This window comes from Oncorhynchus nerka, linkage group LG9a (genome assembly GCF_034236695.1).
Source record: "Oncorhynchus nerka isolate Pitt River linkage group LG9a, Oner_Uvic_2.0, whole genome shotgun sequence".
NCBI classification, from domain to species: domain Eukaryota; kingdom Metazoa; phylum Chordata; class Actinopteri; order Salmoniformes; family Salmonidae; genus Oncorhynchus; species Oncorhynchus nerka.
This window is the reverse complement of record NC_088404.1, coordinates 6,261,426-6,274,606: the sequence shown is the minus strand read 5'-3', so window position 1 is coordinate 6,274,606 and position 13,181 is coordinate 6,261,426.

Genomic DNA, 13,181 nt, shown 5'->3' with positions numbered 1-13,181 from the left:
ACGGTGAGGGAGGAGGGCTCTTTTCAAATGAAACAGTAATCTGCGCTGTCCTCCATCATTCTTAAAATGGAGGAAGTTTGGAACCACCAAGACTCTTCCTAGAGCTGGGCGCCTGGCCAAACTGAGCAATCAGGGGAGAAGGGTTTTGGTCAGGGAGGTGACCAAGAACCAAATGGGCACTCTGACAGAGCTCCAGAGTTCATCTGTGGAGATGGGAGAACCTTCCAGAAGGACAACCATCTCTGCAGCACTCCACCAATCAGGCCTTTATGGTAGAGTGACCAAACGGAAGCCACTTCTCAGTAAAAAGGCACATGACAGCCAGCTTGGAGTTTGCCAAAAGGCACCTAAAGGACTCTCAGACCATGAGAAACAAGATTACTGGTCTGATGAAGTCAAGATTGAACTCTTTGGCCTGAATGCCAAGCGTCACGTCTGGAGGAAACCTGGCAGCATCCCTTCGGTGCAGCGTCATGCTGTGGGGATGTTTTTCAGCGGCAGGGACTGGGAGACTAGTCAGGATCGAGGTAAAGATGAACGGAGCAAAGTACTGAGAGATCCTTGATGAAAACCTGCTCCAGAGCGATCAGAACCTCCGACTGGGGGCTTAGGTTCCCCTTCCAACAGGACAATGACCCTAAGCACACAGCCAAGACAACGCAGGAGTGGCTTCAGGGCAAGTCTCTGAATGTCCTTGAGTGGCCCAGGCAGAGCCCTGACTTGAACCCGATCGAACATCTCTGGAGAGACCTGAGAATTGCGGTGCAGCTACGCTCCCCATCCAACCTGACAGAGCTTGAGAGGATCTGCAGAGAAGAATGGAAGAAACTCCCCAAATACAGGTGTGCCAAACTTGTAACATCATACCCAAGAAGACTCGAGGCTGTAATCGCTGACAAAAGGTGCTTCAACAAAGTACTGAGTAAAGGGTCTGAATACTTCATGTGATTTCATTTTTTTAAATATATATAAATGAGCAAAAATGTATTAAACAGTTTTTGGGTTGTCTTTATGGGATATTGTATTTAGATTGAGGGGGGGAGGGGAACAATTTAATCAATTTTAGAATAAGGCTGTAACCAAACAAAATGTGGAAAAAGTAAAGGGTCTGAATATTTCCCGAAGGCACTGTATTTCAAAACCATAAATACTTTAAAACCAACTAGCAAGCAATACACATTTTATTCCGGAAATCTACTTTTCTAGTTACGAAACTCCTCTTCAAGCTAGAAACGTCGTTAAAACTTTGAAGCGTGTAGACTGGACTGGATTGAGCTGCTTTCTATACAACTTTCGATATCTTTTATACTTTTTAAACTATTCCACTTTCATGGGATTCCCTCTGCATTCTAAAAGGGCCCATTATGACATCATTTCTTACATCACATCCACTTTCATGGGATTCCCTCTGCATTCTAAAAGAGCCCATTATGACATAATTTCTTACATCCCATCCACTTTCATGGGATTCCCTCTGCATTCTAAAAGGGCCCATTATGACATCATTTCTTACATCACATCCACTTTCATGGGATTCCCTCTGCATTCTAAAAGGGCCCATTATGACATAATTTCTTCCATCACATCCACTTTCATGGGATTCCCTCTGCATTCTAAAAGGGCCCATTATGACATCACTTCCTACATTCCATTTACTGTAAATGCAATTTGACACAAAATCAGCTACTTTGATCACTTTTCCAACAACCGACAAAAAAGATAAAGCGTATGATATCTTCCTCTTCTTCTATGCATTTAAATCTTAGAACAAAAATATCTTATACCCATCAAATGATACAGCTGTTTAACTAACCGGGTCAAAGGCATTTTCTCTAACTTTTGATAAACTGTCATTTTGACTTATTTTCCAAATCAAATCACATTTTATTTGGTCACATGGTTAGCAGATGTTAATGCGAGTGTATCGAAATGCTTGTGCTTCTGGTTCCGACTGTACAGTAATATCTAACAAGTAATCTAACAGTTCCCCAACAACTACCTAATACACACGTCTAAAAAGGGTGAATGAGAATGGGTACATATAAATACATGAGTGACGGCCGAACTGCATAGGCAAGGTGCAATAGATGGTATAAAATATGATGTGAATAATGTAAGATATGTAAACATTATTAAAGTGACATTGTTTAAAGTGACTAGTGATCCATTTATTAAAGTGGCCAGTGATTGGGTCTCCATGTAGGCAGCAACCTCTCCATGTTAGTGATGGCTGTTAAACAGTCTGATGGCCTTGAGATAGAAGCTGTTAAACAGTCTGATGGCCTTGAGATGGAAGCTGTTCAACAGTCTGATGGCCTTGAGATGGAAGCTGTTCAACAGTCTGATGGCCTTGAGATGGAAGCTGTTTAACAGTCTGATGGCCTTGAGATGGAAGCTGTTCAACAGTCTGATGGCCTTGAGATGGAAGCTGTTTAACAGTCTGATGGCCTTGAGAAAGAAGCTGTTTTTCAGTCTCTCGGTCCCAGCTTTGATGCACCTGTACTGACCTCGCCTTCCCCAACACTCCCTCTCTGCTTTTCAAATCTGAAAGCTGATTAGGAATAGCTTCTACCAATCAATAGATATAGCTGTTTCAGTAACCCATCTTTATAGATGCAGTAAGTCAGGTCAGAAACTAGCGCAGTGGATCTGGTCCGATTCTGGCTGAGTCGGACTCGGCCAACGTGATGTGGCCCGAGTCAGTATTACTTATGGCTAGCTAGGAGCTCGGGACAATTCTGGTGTGAGTTATCTGGCCCAAATGTATTACTTGGGCCTCAGGCCGATTGGCGCTACTCTCTGGCAGATGATTACCAGGGCTGCTTTATATAATTAACATTTGATATTTTCTCATTGTTTCTGTGGTCAAAAAATGGAAAATAACATTCCAATTAAATTCTTCAACAGTCCTGTGTAGTATTTTAGTATTTTGATACTTTGTGTAACCCAATTAATAAGCATTAAGAACTTTGTAGAAGAAGCCTCCCGAGTGGCGCAGTGGTCTAAGACCTCCGTTGCAGTGCAAACCCAGGTTACTCCAGATGCTGGTTCGAGACCCATGAGGCGATGTAAAATTGGCCCAGCGTTTGGTCGGGCAGGATGTCCATGTTCCATTGCACTGTAGCGACTCCTGTGGCGGGCCAGGCGCATGCACGCTGACACGGTCACCAGGTGTATGGTGTTACCTCTGATAATAAATGTTTTTTTTTGTGGATGGATATAATTTGAATGTATAAAATGTATAATAGTAATAATTAAAAATGACTATAAATCGGGTAATTTTGTATACATTTTTTAAAATTAGCATCGGGCTGCTTCTGGTAAGACTTACCAACAGCTGTAAATTCCAATAAAAATGCAACCCATTTTGAAGTTCACTTTCCTTTCTTTGTCTAACACTATCATGAATCTAGCAAATATTTTTTGTGGGTCAGTTTAGTATTTATTTAGTTTCATAGCATGTTTCTCTCACTGTCTTTAGCCATGGAGGGAGCAAGGAGTGTTTCGTCCCGAACAGCTAGCGTTAAAATGTCAAACAAATGCTTCCCTGGTCTGTAGAGAAGATGTCTAATGTTCACTAGCTAAATAACTCAAAATGGCTAGTTTACCTGTATCTGAAGAGAAGAGCGGGCTGTACTTTCCTCCTGCTCCGGTCTCCGTTCACTCCGCTTCATATTTCACCCGATCACTTCTCATCACAACAACTGTAGTTTAGACACTAACCACAAAACTACTGATTCACACAACTACTAATAAAAACACTGCAACATAAACAAGTTACAATGTGAAATCGCCTCTATTCCATTCAGACCGTAGAGGACCAAACTACATCTCCCATAATGCAACGCCAGCACCAGTCGGCAGCTCAGCTAACCGTCTGCATCACAGAAAGGCATGCTAACACTCTGTAATGTGAGGTTCTGTGTTATGCACTATAGCCCGTTACCATATCATATGTGATTGAATATTATCTGCTGTTGGCTTGTGTGTTTTATACAACATAGCTGACTTTAGACAGTGTTAACAGTTTCAGGGCCATGGGCCTTTCTCATGATGGAAAAATACAGAATGACATGAAGACAGGAACTGTGCAATGAGTTGGGGGGGGCACATACAGAACATAGTGTAGAGAACAAACGGTCTTTAGTTAGAGAACAGGAGCCAGGTGTGTGATAACTGTATCGAGAGTATGAGCGCATAGATATTCTACACAGCTACAACGCCTGACCGCTGAAGCACCAAGGAGGCTGGGACCAGCTCGTGCGCCAACAATCAACGATAGGCTGGGTGAGTTTAAACCACGCCCAGTCTCTACTCTGAGACAGGCCGGCTCGGAAGCAGGAACTACTTCTGTCAGAGTATATTATAATAACTTTGTCAGGAACAAGTCAGTTCTCTGTACTGCCCTGCGTGGTGTTACAGCGAACCCGTATATACGAAAATTGCATTTACCACTTATTGCTTAACTAATAAAAAGTACATAGTATACAATCGGTGACTCAGTGTCATACTTATCCTTATCCCACACAAGCCAACAGCAGATAATATTCAATCACATAAGATATGGTAACGGGCTATAGTGCATAACACAGAACCTCACACTAGTTTACAGTCACGTCAAAAAGTGCAACTAGACATTACATTGAAACTGTGTTTCTGTTTAATCAGCAGTCATTGCTACTCCCGTCATTCAGGTGAAGGTGCTCTCTAACTCAAATGGCACAACAGTCATTCAGATTGACGAAGGCAACTCTTCTGTCCGTCTCTCAGGTGTCTCCCTCGGGATCAATGAGAAAATCAATAGACAATAACAATGTCCAGTAAGGAGTATTTCAGCATGAGACTTCGAATTACCTCCTCAACGTGTATTCTTCAATTTGCAATTTAAAAAAAAAAGTTTATTCTCCAACTCAACCCCCGACTAGTTGCTTCTTTCCTCGTGTAAAAGGCAGGTATCAACAAATGTTTTTGTGGGCATTGCATATATTCACTTCTTAATCCCCACTATGCCTATCAAAGTAGTGTAGTTAGCCTATACTCTATCAATTAATACGGCTGATAGAACAGATCAGAATCTTAAGTTGAAAATGTTGATAAACTATTATTTCTTCACATTTTAAGCGCAGTGATGTGCACACGTCAATAGGCCTAAAGGCGCAAATGTCGTCGCCCCCCCCCCCCCAAAAAAAATGTGATTTGCAGGAAAACACCATGTACTACACATATGAGCGGTTTCATGGACAGAGATGGAAATATCCTTTGATCTGAAGATCTGAAGATGCAACCATTATCACGGGTTGATAATACGACTAGGATAATGAGGGAAGATCTGAGGATGCAACCATTATCACGGGTTGATAATACGACTAGGATAATGAGGGAAGATCTGAAGATGCAACCATTATCACGGGTTGATAATACGACTAGGATAATGAAGGAAGATCTGAAGATGCAACCATTATCACGGGTTGATAATACGACTAGGATAATGAAGGAAGATCTGAAGATGCAACCATTATCACGGGTTGATAATACGACTAGGATAATGAGGGAAGATCTGAAGATGCAACCATTATCACGGGTTATAATACGACTAGGATAATGAGGGAAGATCTGAGGATGCAACCATTATCACGGGTTGATAATACGACTAGGATAATGAGGGAAGATCTGAAGATGCAACCATTATCACGGGTTGATAATACGACTAGGATAATGAGGGAAGATCTGAAGATGCAACCATTATCACGGGTTGATAATACGACTAGGATAATGCCTTTGGCTGCTAAACAATTTAAGAAAGTTGATTTGAAACCCAATAGAACAAGAGAGCTCATCGAGGAGGTCTTTTATAAAATAATTCCCTCCATGCCTACGAGGAGGTATTTGTAAAATAATTCCCTCCATGCCTACGAGGAGGTATTTGTAAAATAATTCCATCCATGCCTACGAGGAGGTCTTTGTAAAATAATTCCCTCCATGCCTACGAGGAGGTCTTTGTAAAATAATTCCCTCCAAGTTTCTATAATGGGATTTTGTCAACAGGCTACTTTGAAGCAAAGTAAGACATGCCTTGTAATATGAAGCTAAATATCCAGGTTTCAAACAATTAAGGAACAGGAACAGGAAAAGGAACATGAACAGGAAAAGGAACAGGAACGGGAACAGGAAAAGGAACAGGAATGGGAACAGGAAAAGGAACAGGAATGGGAACGGGAACAGGAACGGGAACAGGAACAGAAAAAGGAACAGGAACAGGAACAAGAATATGAAAAGGAACAGGAACAGGAATGGGAACAGGAACAGGAAAAGGAACAGGAAAAGGAACAGGAATATGAAAAGGAACAGGAACAGGAATGGGAACAGGAACAGGAAAAGGAACAGGAAAAGGAACAGGAACAGGAAAAGGAACAGGAACAGGAATATGAAAAGGAACAGGAACAGGAACGGGAACAGGAAAAGGAACAGGAACAGGAACGGGAAAAGGAAAAGGAACAGGAATGGGAACAGGAAAAGGAACAGGAACAGGAACGGGAAAAGGAACAGGAACAGGAATATGAAAAGGAACAGGAACAGGAACGGGAAAAGGAACAGGAACAGGAATATGAAAAGGAACAGGAACAGGAACAGGAAAACCTTCTGAATTAGATGTTAACTAGCTACAAAGTAGCCTATGCTTTCCTGGCAGAATGATATCATGATTCTTTGCATCAATCCAGTGGTCATTTGTTTTGCAGACTCCATCTCATGTGTGCTACAGAAACACCCCTAACCAATCAACAGTCCTAGGAGCCTGACCAGTTGAATTAAAAGGGCATCTACATGTCGTCGAATTTTCCCTCAAAAGTGGTCTCCTGGTGTGGTTGTAGACTTAGAACATCCCATGTTTGTTTTTCTAATGAAAAAATATATATTTTCAGGACAAAAAAAATAAATAAAAAATGAATTTCTGCCTCAGTTGACATTACCTCAGTACCTGCGCCTTCGTCCTCTGTTCTGTCTCCTTCTCCAGTGGCTTGTACCTCGGGTTCAGATCCTCAGAGCTCCTACCCTTATTAGACTATGAGGCTGCCTGAGAGACCGGCCCATTCATCATCTACGATGGATACTACAGCCAGCTCGAGTCCATCGGACCCTACCGCCATTCGGTCCTCGAGGCGAAAGAACGTCCGGACCTCCCTGGCTGTTTCACCAGCTGTCATCATAGGCAGCTCTATTGTGAGAAACATCTCGGGATCCCAAAGCAAAAACCCTGTGCTTCCCAGGAGCACGAGTACAGGACATCACAAGGCTGCTTCCGACCGTTCTATGACAGATTCTGGGAGCTGACGCTGTCGTAGTCAATGTGGGGCCAAACGACATCAGGAGGGCTAGCTTCGGAACTTCTGAAAAATGATTTTAAAGACCTGATTCTAGCACTGAAAGATACAAACAAACAAAAAAGCAGCAAATCATTTCAGGTCCGATACCATCGTTGGGCCGCGGGTGTAAAAGATTCAGCAGGCTACTGGCATTATATACCTGGCTACTGGCATTATATACCTGGATACTGGCATTATATACCTGGCTACTGGCATTATATACCAGGCTACTGGCATTATATACCTGGCTACTGGCATTATATACCTGGCTACTGGCATTATATACCTGGATGCTGGCATTATATACCTGGCTACTGGCATTATATACCTGGATACTGGCATTATATACCTGGCTACTGGCATTATATACCAGGCTACTGGCATTATATACCTGGATACTGGCATTATATACCTGGATACTGGCATTATATACCTGGATACTGGCATTATATACCTGGCTACTGGCATTATATACCAGGCTACTGGCATTATATACCTGGATACTGGCATTATATACCTGGATACTGGCATTATATACCTGGCTACTGGCATTATATACCTGGATACTGGCATTATATACCTGGCTACTGGCATTATATACCTGGCTACTGGCATTATATACCTGGATACTGGCATTATATACCTGGATACTGGCATTATATACCTGGATACTGGCATTATATACCTGGATACTGGCATTATATACCTGGATACTGGCATTATATACCTGGATACTGGCATTATATACCTGGCTACTGGCATTATATACCAGGCTACTGGCATTATATACCTGGATACTGGCATTATATACCTGGCTACTGGCATTATATACCTGGATACTGGCATTATATACCTGGATACTGGCATTATATACCTGGATACTGGCATTATATACCTGGCTACTGGCATTATATACCAGGCTACTGGCATTATATACCTGGATACTGGCATTATATACCTGGCTACTGGCATTATATACCAGGCTACTGGCATTATATACCTGGCTACTGGCATTATATACCTGGATACTGGCATTATATACCTGGATACTGGCATTATATACCTGGCTACTGGCATTATATACCTGGCTACTGGCATTATATACCTGGCTACTGGCATTATATACCTGGCTACTGGCATTATATACCAGGCTACTGGCATTATATACCTAGCTACTGGCATTATATACCTGGCTACTGGCATTATATACCTGGCTACTGGCATTATATACCTGGCTACTGGCATTATATACCTGGCTACTGGCATTATATACCTGGCTACTGGCATTATATACCAGGCTACTGGCATTATATACCTGGCTACTGGCATTATATACCTGGATACTGGCATTATATACCTGGCTACTGGCATTATATACCAGGCTACTGGCATTATATACCTGGCTACTGGCATTATATACCTGGATACTGGCATTATATACCTGGCTACTGGCATTATATACCAGGCTACTGGCATTATATACCTGGATACTGGCATTATATACCTGGATACTGGCATTATATACCTGGCTACTGGCATTATATACCTGGCTACTGGCATTATATACCTGGCTACTGGCATTATATACCTGGCTACTGGCATTATATACCAGGCTACTGGCATTATATACCTGGCTACTGGCATTATATACCTGGATACTGGCATTATATACCTGGCTACTGGCATTATATACCAGGCTACTGGCATTATATACCTGGATACTGGCATTATATACCTGGATACTGGCATTATATACCTGGCTACTGGCATTATATACCTGGCTACTGGCATTATATACCTGGCTACTGGCATTATATACCTGGCTACTGGCATTATATACCAGGCTACTGGCATTATATACCTAGCTACTGGCATTATATACCTGGCTACTGGCATTATATACCTGGCTACTGGCATTATATACCTGGCTACTGGCATTATATACCTGGCTACTGGCATTATATACCTGGCTACTGGCATTATATACCAGGCTACTGGCATTATATACCTAGCTACTGGCATTATATACCTGGCTACTAGCATTATATACCTGGATGCTGGCATTATATACCTGGCTACTAGCATTATATACCTGGCTACTGGCATTATATACCTGGCTACTGGCATTATATACCAGGCTACTGGAATTATATACCTGGCTACTGGCATTATATACCTGGCTACTGGCATTATACACCTGGCTACTGGCATTATATACCTGGCTACTGGCATTATATACCTGGCTACTGGCATTATATACCAGGCTACTGGCATTATACACCTGTCTACTGGCATTATATACCTGGCTACTGGCATTATACACCTGGATACTGGCATTATATACCTGGCTACTGGCATTGTACCATCCTGGCTTGCTTCTGAAGCTAAGCAGGGTTGGCCCTGGTCAGTCCCTGGATGGGAGACCAGGTGGTGTTGGAGGGCCAGTAGGAGGCACTCTTTCCTCTGGTCTAAAAAAAAGTATTGCAATGCCCCAGGTCAGTGATTGGGGACACAACCCTGTGTCGGGTGCCATCTTTTGGATGGGACGTTGAAATGGGTGTCCTGGCTCTCTGAAGTCATTAAAGATCCCATGGCACTTATCGTAAGAGTAGGGGTTTTAACCCCGGTGTCCTGGCTAAATTCCCAATCTGGCCCTCAAACCATCATGGTCACCTAATCATCCCCAGTTTACAATTGGCTCATTCATCCCCCTCCTCTCCCCTGTAACTATTCCCCAGGTTGTTGCTGTAAATGAGAACGTGTTCTCAGTCAACTTACCTGATAAAATTAGAAAATTATACAATCACTTTTATAGATAACTTTGACACCTTCTGGAAACAGAAGATACTCCACTGGAATAACGGAGTCCATCCAAATGATCAATGACCCAAGCCCAGCTCAGTTAATCCCTACCACTGTGTCACTGAATTGTCATAATGCTTCAGCAAATGTACATTATACAGTGCCTGCAACCAGGATTAGGTTGACAAGTCAACCTACCAGGGAGAGTATTTACAAACAGTACAGGAATGAAATCATCAACATCAAATCTGGAGAAATTTGTTTTAAAGTAGTATTCAAATCCATCGGACGTCGTGATCACAATATAGAAGCTAGGAAAACCAAATATCCAAAGGCTGGGCCTAATATAGTGTATAAGAGGTCAGGCTGGGCCTAATATAGTGTATAAGAGGTCAGGCTGGGCCTAATATCGTGTATAAGAGGTCAGGCTGGGCCTAATATAGTGTATAAGAGGTCAGGCTGGGCCTAATATAGTGTATAACAGGTCAGGCTGGGCCTAATATAGTGAATAAGTGGTCAGGCTGGGCCTAATATAGTGTATAAGAGGTCAGGCTGGGCCTAATATAGTGAATAAGTGGTCAGGCTGGGCCTAATATAGTGTATAAGAGGTCAGGCTGGGGCTAATATAGTGTATAAGAGGTCAGGCTGGGCCTAATATAGTGTATAAGAGGTCAGGCTGGGCCTAATACAGTGTGTAAGAGGTCAGGCTGGGCCTAATACAGTGTGTGCGAGGTCAGGCTGGGTCTAATACAGTGTATAAGAGGTCAGGCTGGGCCTAATACAGTGTGTAAGAGGTCAGGCTGGGCCTAATACAGTGTGTGCGAGGTCAGGCTGGGCCTAATATCGTGTATAAGAGGTCAGGCTGGGCCTAATATAGTGTATAAGAGGTCAGGCTGGGCCTAATATAGTGTATAAGTGGTCAGGCTGGGCCTAATATAGTGTATAAGAGGTCAGGCTGGGCCTAATATAGTGTATAAGAGGTCAGGCTGGGCCTAATATCGTGTATAAGAGGTCAGGCTGGGCCTAATATAGTGTATAAGAGGTCAGGCTGGGCCTAATATAGTGTATAAGAGGTCAGGCTGGGCCTAATATCGTGTATAAGAGGTCAGGCTGGGCCTAATATAGTGTATAAGAGGTCAGGCTGGGCCTAATATAGTGTATAAGAGGTCAGGCTGGGGCTAATATAGTGTATAAGAGGTCAGGCTGGGCCTAATATAGTGTATAAGAGGTCAGGCTGGGCCTAATATAGTGTATAAGAGGTCAGGCTGGGCCTAATATTGTGTATAAGAGGTCAGGCTGGGCCTAATATAGTGTATAAGAGGTCAGGCTGGGCCTAATATAGTGTATAACAGGTCAGGCTGGGCCTAATATAGTGAATAAGTGGTCAGGCTGGGCCTAATATAGTGTATAAGAGGTCAGGCTGGGCCTAATATAGTGAATAAGTGGTCAGGCTGGGCCTAATATAGTGTATAAGAGGTCAGGCTGGGGCTAATATAGTGTATAAGAGGTCAGGCTGGGCCTAATATAGTGTATAAGAGGTCAGGCTGGGCCTAATACAGTGTGTAAGAGGTCAGGCTGGGCCTAATACAGTGTGTGCGAGGTCAGGCTGGGTCTAATACAGTGTATAAGAGGTCAGGCTGGGCCTAATACAGTGTGTAAGAGGTCAGGCTGGGCCTAATACAGTGTGTGCGAGGTCAGGCTGGGCCTAATACAGTGTGTGCGAGGTCAGGCTGGGCCTAATATAGTGTATAAGAGGTCAGGCTGGGCCTAATATAGTGTATAAGTGGTCAGGCTGGGCCTAATATAGTGTATAAGAGGTCAGGCTGGGCCTAATATAGTGTATAAGTGGTCAGGCTGGGCCTAATATAGTGTATAAGAGGTCAGGCTGGGCCTAATATAGTGTATAAGAGGTCAGGCTGGGCCTAATATAGTGTATAAGAGGTCAGGCTGGGCCTAATATAGTGTATAAGAGGTCAGGCTGGGCCTAATATAGTGTATAAGAGGTCAGGCTGGGCCTAATATCGTGTATAAGAGGTCAGGCTGGGCCTAATATAGTGTATAAGAGGTCAGGCTGGGCCTAATATAGTGAATAAGTGGTCAGGCTGGGCCTAATATAGTGTATAAGAGGTCAGGCTGGGCCTAATATAGTGAATAAGTGGTCAGGCTGGGCCTAATATAGTGTATAAGAGGTCAGGCTGGGGCTAATATAGTGTATAAGAGGTCAGGCTGGGCCTAATATAGTGTATAAGAGGTCAGGCTGGGCCTAATATAGTGTATAAGAGGTCAGGCTGGGCCTAATATAGTGTATAAGAGGTCAGGCTGGGCCTAATATCGTGTATAAGAGGTCAGGCTGGGCCTAATATCGTGTATAAGAGGTCAGGCTGGGCCTAATATAGTGTATAAGAGGTCAGGCTGGGCCTAATATAGTGTATAAGAGGTCAGGCTGGGCCTAATATAGTGTATAAGAGGTCAGGCTGGGCCTAATATAATAAGAGGTCAGGCTGGGCCTAATATAGTGTATAAGAGGTCAGGCTGGGCCTAATATAGTGTATAAGAGGTCAGGCTGGGCCTAATATAGTGTATAAGAGGTCAGGCTGGGCCTAATATAGTGTATAAGAGGTCAGGCTGGGCCTAATATAGTGAATAAGAGGTCAGGCTGGGCCTAATATAGTGTATAAGAGGTCAGGCTGGGCCTAATATAGTGTATAAGAGGTCAGGCTGGGCCTAATATAGTGTATAAGAGGTCAGGCTGGGCCTAATATAGTGTATAAGAGGTCAGGCTGGGCCTAATATAGTGTATAAGAGGTCAGGCTGGGCCTAATATAGTGTATAAGAGGTCAGGCTGGGCCTAATATAGTGTATAAGAGGTCAGGCTGGGCCTAATATAGTGTATAAGAGGTCAGGCTGGGCCTAATATAGTGTATAAGAGGTCAGGCTGGGCCTAATATAGTGTATAAGAGGTCAGGCTGGGCCTAATATAGTGTATAAGGGTCAGGCTGGGCCTAATATAGTGTATAA